Here is an 8,146-nt window from a genome sequence, read left to right as displayed (position 1 = left end):
ACATTTGAAGGATTCAAAGGTAAGGTTAGATATGCTAAAATTGTATCCTAAAATATATAAAGTAAGATGCCACTTTAAAGTATTTATCCCTTCTCAGCCTTTTCGCTAAGATGAAGTGTAAAGTGTTTATATGAGAGTTGTTAAATATGCTAATTCATATTTATTGTATCCATTTTTAATTTTGAAAGAATTTCAACAAGACATTGCCACAGTTAAATTCTAGTGCATATAATCATGTTGCTCATTTATTTCTGTGTTCAAGCATTTTGTTTGTATTTGCTGTTCCACTCACATATAGTGTACCATATAGATATGGCACAAAACTTCAGTCACCTGCAAACTCACAATGAATGTATTGTTCTTTCTTGAATTATGTCTTTATAGCCTATACCATACAACTTACTTCTTACTACTTTCTCCAGTTTCTCCATGTGTACTAGTATTTTCTCCTAAAGGGAAGTGTTCTATGTAGAATTATCAATTCCTTGAGGTTACAAATTACATCTCTACAAGGAATTATCTAACAATGTGTGTGTGTGTGTGTGTAATTTTAATTTTAAAAGCTTTTTAAATGTTTTAAATATTTTACCTGTGTCAATTCATAAATACAAATGCCCTGCAGAGCACATACCATTACTATCCTCATTTTGCCAGCAAGCTATAGAACCAAGATTGAACTTTGGACATTCTGTTGCCAGAATTTACATTCTTAATTTGCTAGGTATCTGTGTCATCATTTTCAAGTACAGAGATTCCAGTATACATGATGAATAGTCCCTAAAGGTTTACTATACAAAATTATGAATAGTTCCTAAAGGTTTACTATACAAAATTATGCCTTCCATTATCACTGTGCCTTTATTTTTTAATAGGACAGATATATTATGCTCTTGCTACAAGCAGATGAGAGATACTTGATTGACAAATGAGAGGGGGGGAGAGAGAGAGGATGGATTGATGATACATTAAAGTGTGTGCTTTTTAAAGAAAGTTTTTTATTTTATTTTTTACTTATACATGTGTATTTGCATGAGATTTATTATTTATTTTTTTATTTATCCTCTCATGTATTACATCCCAACTCCAATTTCCCCTCCTTCACCTCCCTCCAGTTCTCCTCCTCCCCATCTGCCATCTCCCCTAGATCCATTCTTCTTCCACTTCCCTTCAGAAAACAGCAGGTCTCCCAGGGATCTCAACCAAACATACTATGACAAGTTACAATAAAACAGGCATAAACCCTCTTATCAACCAAGTAAGACAAAAAGTGTCCCAAGAACAGGCAAAAGAGTCAGAACACCCACACTTCCACTGTTAGGAGTCCCACAAAAAGACCAAGCTACACAACCACAATGTATTATGCAGAGCACCTAGCTCAGAACCATGTGGACTCCACAATTGCTTCAAACCTCCTGATTGCCGTTTCGGTGTTTGTGAGACCCTATGTGACCTGCTTAGTTGATTCTGTGGGCCATGTTCTCCCGGTATATGATGAGCATTACACACACCCATGATTTACTCCAAAGAATGCTGTAAAAGTCACTTAAATATTGAAATTAGAAAGAGCTTAATATTTGCAATTCCTAGAAGCAAAATAGTAATAATCTATAACATTAACACTCTTACAGTCTTTACATATATCCCTTTGGTCACTAGCAGCCTTTTCAAATCTCATCAACTAGCCAGACTATTTCCTGTTATACACTTAACTTTTTATTTCATTCAGCATGTTTTGCTTGTGTATCCTTAAAATGCATTACTGATCTTAAGCAAATGTTCTATATGTTGTTTCAAAATAAACATATTTGATTTTGTGTGTTCTTCTCAGACTGTAAACTGGCTTTTTTGATTATAAAGTCCCCTGAGTTTGCAGAAAAGTAAATAGGCAAATATACTTTTATATTAAAGATAATCAAATATATCTGTTAAGAACTTCCTCTTGGGGCTGGTGAGATGGCTCAGTGGGTAAGAGCACCCGACTGCTCTTCCGAAGGTCCAGAGTTCAAATCCCAGCAACCACATGGTGGCTCACAACCATCCGCAACGAGATCTGGCGCCCTCTTCTGGAGTGTCTGAAGACAGCTACAGTGTACTTACATATAATAAATAAATCTTTAAAAAAAAAAAAAAAAGAACTTCCTCTTACTAAAACACTAGTGATTCCAACTATGGAAAATATACAACTTTGAAAGGTAAAATTAGTATTAAGGCTATATAAACTCAAGGGATACATTTTAGTAAGGATCATCACACCTGAAGGTAGAGCCAGGGCTATACAGAGAAACCCTGTCTCGAAAAACCAAAAAAAAAAAAAAGTCGGGCGGTGGTGGCGCACGCCTTTAATCCCAGCACTTGGGAGGCAGAGGCAGGCTGAAAAGGGAGTTCCAGGCCAGCCAGGGCTAAAAAAAAAAACCCTTTCCCAAAAACCAAAAAAAAAAAAAAAAAAAAGAAAAATAATTTATTCTATTCTGTTTCATGTGTATACCCCGGGTTAGATTATCTTTGCACAGTACAAAGATAGAATGTTGTTCTTTGATTCACTCCAAAGCCCACTGTTAGTCTAAAAGAAAATACAAATCATTTCTTCGCCTTTTGTCTAAGATCAAATATAAAAACAAAAGACAATTTCTAAATCCTCATTCGTTTGCTAATTGTTTCACTTTTCTGTGCATTATACAATTTCTTCCACAATTACCAATAACTCGCAAGAATATAGTTCTACCATAAATAATGAAGGCATTACCTAAATTTTGATTAAACAGTTTTATATGTAAAACACCTTCTCAAGATACATTTAAGGGGGGAAAAGGATTCAGGCTCTCACCTTTAACTAAGAAGCTATTCGCAAGTGAAAGTCACTGGCAAAAGAAAAAAAAATTCCAATAGAGTCTCACTCAGTATATTAACAACTACTCCTTACATCTAAGATGGCCAACACAAAACAAGCTGAAGGGCATTTTTATAGTCGTTTTGTTTCATTTTGCTTTGTTTGAGTGTCTTTTGTTGAATAGATCATTTGCATGTTTATTTTGATTTGTTTTTCTTTGTTTTTATGTGACTTAGGGGAAGAGTGCGTTTTTATTTGATTTAGGGGAAGAGTGTGTGAGAGTGTGTTTCTTGGGTTTTTGTTTGTTTGTTTGTTTGTTTGCTTTTGTGTTTGAGTACTTTTAAAGAGAAAAAAACCTATAAAGTTGGTTGAGAAGAGAGGTGGAAAGTATCTGGAAAGAATGGGGAGGGTAGAAACATGATCAAAATATGTTGTATGAATTTTTTTAATACTAATTTAAAAACAAATTTGTATCCCAAATACCTGACCTTTATAGTTTCTCCTGAGAGCCATTCAGTTTATCTAGGAAATCCTTGCATGATATCAGTGCTATCCTGGAAACGCAATATTTAATACAGCCTAATTGTCCTGATAAAGAGCTGTTCTTTAATGCTGAAATGTATACTGTTGATATTGAATGGTAAATATTATTGTCTGTTATTACTTAGCTTCGCTGCACTATAGGGAAACAAAAATTGCCATACTTGTTCCTAAACACAAATGACTACTTGGGCTTAGTGCTTTTGGGTTGTTTTGTTTTTTAAGATTTATTTTTTATTATTATATCTAAGTACACTGTAACTGTCTAGACACACCAGAAGAGGGCATCATATCTAATTAGGATGTTTGTGAGCCACCATGTGGTCGCTGGGGTTTGAACTCAGGACCTCTGGAAGAGCAGTCAGTGCTCTTAACCGCTGAGCCATCTCTCCAGCCCCTAGTGCTTTTGTTTTATCTTAACTTAAAGATTAATGATCACAAAACATGGGCAGACATGAATATTAAATGTTGAAAAATGCTATTGAATATAGATAGAAATATTATCCTCTAGCACATAAAAAGCAATTTATGCTTTCTGCAACTTTAAGAAAGAATAGTGCAAATTAATATTTAATTCTAATTTTAAAAATGTGTTCAAAAAACTAAAAAAGAAAACAACTCTCATTCTTCAAACTAGTTTTCATTTTTTTTCTTGGATGAAGGTTATAATCACTTGCCAGGAGATTTGTTGTTTTTTTTTTAATGTTCATTGGTATAGGATTTTAATTTTTATTATATTGCTTTCCCTTTACTGCTCATATATCTTTCCCTGTTTTTTAAAAAATTATTTCTTTCATATTTTGGAATTAGAATTACATCATTTCCCCCATTCCTTTCTCACTTCCAAACTTTCTTAATATTTCTCCTTGCTTTCTTTCAAATTCATGGCCTCCTTTTTCAATATTGTTATATGCATATACAGATGTATAGACATATATATTCCTAAACATATAAATGCAACCTGATTAGTCTGCATAATGTTACTTGCATGTATGATTTCATGACTGACCACTTGGTGCTGGATAACCAATTGGTGTGCTCTTCCCTGGGGAAGACTATTTCTTCCACTCTCAGCACTCCTTAGTTGCTGGTAGGGTTGAGACTTCATGGGCTTTCTCCTTTCTACTTTATCATGTCTATTGTTGTCCTTGTCCAACTCATGTTTAGGCAGTCATGTTAATGAGACTATATGGATGTAGCTTTTAACATTTCTAAGAGACATAATCTCACACAAAACTCCCTGATGCTCTGGCTTTTACAATCTTTCTGCCCCCCTCATCCACAAAGGTCACTGAGCCCTAAGTGGGGAAGTTTCTCTACAGCTCTGCACTGTGTTTGGTTGCAGTTTTCTGTAACAGGCTCCATATGTTGCAAAAAAGAAGTTTCCTTGATGAGAGGTAAGAACTAAATTTATCTGTGGGTATAAGGACAAATATTTAGAAGGTAGTTAGGAATTGTGTTGAATTAGTAAAGTAGTGGTTATAGGTTCTCCGCCAATATCCATGACTTCAGTACAGGCATGCTTTTCTTCATGTTGAGTAGGTCTTAAATCCAATTAGAAAGCTGTTCATTACCACTCATATATGTGTGCCATTACTGCACTTTTGATATACACTCACAAATAAGTAGATATTAGCCCAGAAGCTTAGAATACCCAAGATACAATTTGCAAACCACAAGAAAATCAAGAAGAAAGAAGACCAACGCGTGGATACTCCATTCCTTCTTAAAATAGGGAACAGAATACCCATGTAAGGAGTTACAGAGAAAAGGTTTGGAGCTGAGCCGAAAGGATGGACCATCCAGAGACTGCCGCACCCAGGGATCCATCCCAAAATCAGCCACCAAATGCAGACACTATTGCATATGCCAGCAAGATTTTGCTGAAAGGACCCTGATATAACCTTCTCTTGTGAGGCTATGTCAGTGTCTGGCAAATACAGAAGTGGATACTCATAGTCATCTATTGGATGGAACACAGCGCCCCCACTGAAGGAGCTAGAGAAAGTACCCAAGGAGCTAAAGGGATCTACAACCCTATAGGTGGAACAACAGTATGAACTAACCAGTGCCTCCAGGGCTCGTGTCTCTAGCTGAAGATGGCCTAGCTGGCCATCATTGGGAAGAGAGGCCCCTTGGTCTTGCAAACTTTATATGTCTCAGTACAGGGGAATGCCAGGGCCAAGAAGTGGGAGTGGGTGAGTCGGGGAGCAGGGCAGGGGGAGGGTATAGGGGACTTTTGGGATAGCATTTGAAATGTAAATGAAGGAAATATTAAAAAATGAAAAAAGGAAGCTATGCTGGTCATCGTTTTCATTTATAGCTAAGTTCATAGTTCTGCCTATGTCTTCTTCAAGTAGTTTTAGTGTTTCAAGCTTCAAATGAAGGTCTTTTAATCCACTTGTATCTTGTATCAGGCGATAATATATGGGTCTAGCTTCATTTTTTCTGCGTGTGAACATACAGTTTTCCAAGCATTATTTGTTGAAGTTGCTGTCTTTCCTACACTGTATTTTGTTGTTGTTGTTGTTGTTGTTGCTGCTGCTGCTTTGTTAAGGATCAGATGACTGTAGCTATGAGTACTTCACATTTGGGTCTTCAATTTAATTCGACCATTTCGCACACCTGTTTTTGTGTCAGTCTTATATTGCTTTCATTACTATAGCTCTATGATATACCTTGATGTCTAGAATAGCAGTCTTTCCAGTATTCTTTTTGTTCAGGGTTGCTTTGGCTGTTCTAACTCAGCTATAACACTTATGAACTGTTTCAGGAAATATTTAAAAAGAGAGCCAACACATTCCAGCGCTAGTGCCAGCACTAACGGGCTAAAGGGAACTGAGAGTAGCATGTTTTGTTGATGTTGATGTTGTTGCTGTTGTTTTGTCTTAGAATCATTTTATTCAACAAAAAACATACATATTTTTTTTTCAAAACACATATATGAAGGGTTATAAGTAGGGGTGATTGTCTGTAAATCCATCCCTAGCCCCCAGCCTATGTGAGGCATCAATAATGGAGGAATGGCTTAAAAATACTGGTAGTGGTATGGTCTTTTTAAAACCCCAAATCTCACCCACAATAACACTTTGTCCAACAAGCACATGTCTCTTCATTTTTCTCAAACAATTCCAACATCTAAGGACCAAATATTCAAATATGTGAGCTTATGAGTGTTGTTCTCATTCAAAGCAGGACACTCTCTTTGCAACAAATGGAGACCATCAAGGAAAACAACAGGGCACAATACAGAGAGCAACAGATTTTGAAGAGCATAGCCTGATGGATATACATCTGCATCCTAGCACCAGAATCTATCATTATGATGGTCAAAATATCTGGAAGCCTGCTGTAAAACAGTCTCTCCCAGAAACGGACACATTGACAAGATCAAAACAATATCAATATCAATAGATATATTAATGTGAACAGGGAAATTTTTACCAGGTCTCACCTCTAGAAAAAGGACTATAAGAAACTAATGACTGCTGGGAGAAGAATTGTCCTTTCCCAAGGATGAGCCTCCTAATTGGTTTCTGTTGCTATGTCTCCCTTTTTATTTCTGATTTTGTTATTTTGGATACTGCCTCTGTGCTCTCTGGTTAATCTGGCTAAAGGCATATCTATCTTGTTGATTTTCTCAAACACCTCCTGGTTTTGTTGATTCTCTGTTTCTACTTGGTTAATTAAAGCCCTGAGTATGATTATTGCCTGCTGTCTATTCTCTTTGCATATATTTGCTTCTTTTTTTTTTAATAGAGCTTTCAGATGTGCTATCAAGCTGCTAGTATATACTCTATCCAGTTTCTTTTTGGAGGCACTCAGAGCTATGAGTTTTCCTTTTAGCACTGCTTTCACTGTATCCCATAAATTTGAGTATGCTGTGCTTTCAGTTTTATTAGATTATAAAAAGTCTTTAATTTCTTTCTTTATTTCTTCCCTGACTAAGTTATCACTGAGAGAGGTGTTCAGCTTCCACATGTATGTGGGCTTTCTGTCGTTTTTGTTGTTATTGAAGACCAGCCTTAGTCTGTGGTGATCTGATCTGAGGCATGGGATTGTTTCAATCTTCCTGTATCTGTTGAGGCCTGTTTTGTGACCGATTATATGGTCAATTTCGGAGAAAGTACTGTGAGGTGCTGAGAAGAAGGTTTATTTTATTTATTTAATTATTTATTTATATATTATGTATTTATGTATGTATTTATTTATTTTGCTTTAGGATAAAATGTTCTATAGATATCTGTGAAATCCATTTATTTCATACTTCTGTTAGTTTCACTGTGTCCCTGTTAATTTCGGTATCCAGGATCTGTCCATTGATGAGAGTGTGGTGCTGAAGTCTCCCACTCTTATTGTGTGAGGTGTAATGTGTGCTTTGTGATTTTATTTCTTCTATGAATGTGGGTGTCCTGGCATCAGGAGCATAGATGTTTAGAATTGAGAGTATTTCTTGGAAGATTTTTCCTTTGACCAGTATGAAGTGTCATTCCTTATCCTTTTTGATAGCTTTAAATTGAAAGTCAATTTTATTTGATATTAGAATGGCTACTTCAGCTTGTTTCTTGAGACCATTAGCTTGTAAAATTGTTTTCTAGTCCTTTAATCTGAGGTAGTGTTTGTCTTTGATATTGAGGTGTGTTTCTTGTATGCAACAAAATGCTGGGTCCTGTTTATGTATCCACTCAGATAGTTTATGCCTTTTTTTTAATTGGGCAATTGAGTCCATTGATGTTAAGAGATATTGGGAAGTGATTGATGCTTCCAGTTTTGTTTCTA

Source organism: Mus caroli, chromosome X, assembly GCF_900094665.2.
Source record: "Mus caroli chromosome X, CAROLI_EIJ_v1.1, whole genome shotgun sequence".
In the NCBI taxonomy this organism is placed as follows: Eukaryota; Metazoa; Chordata; class Mammalia; order Rodentia; family Muridae; genus Mus; species Mus caroli.
The sequence above is the reverse complement of the archived record's forward strand: the minus strand, read 5'-3'. Positions refer to the sequence as shown.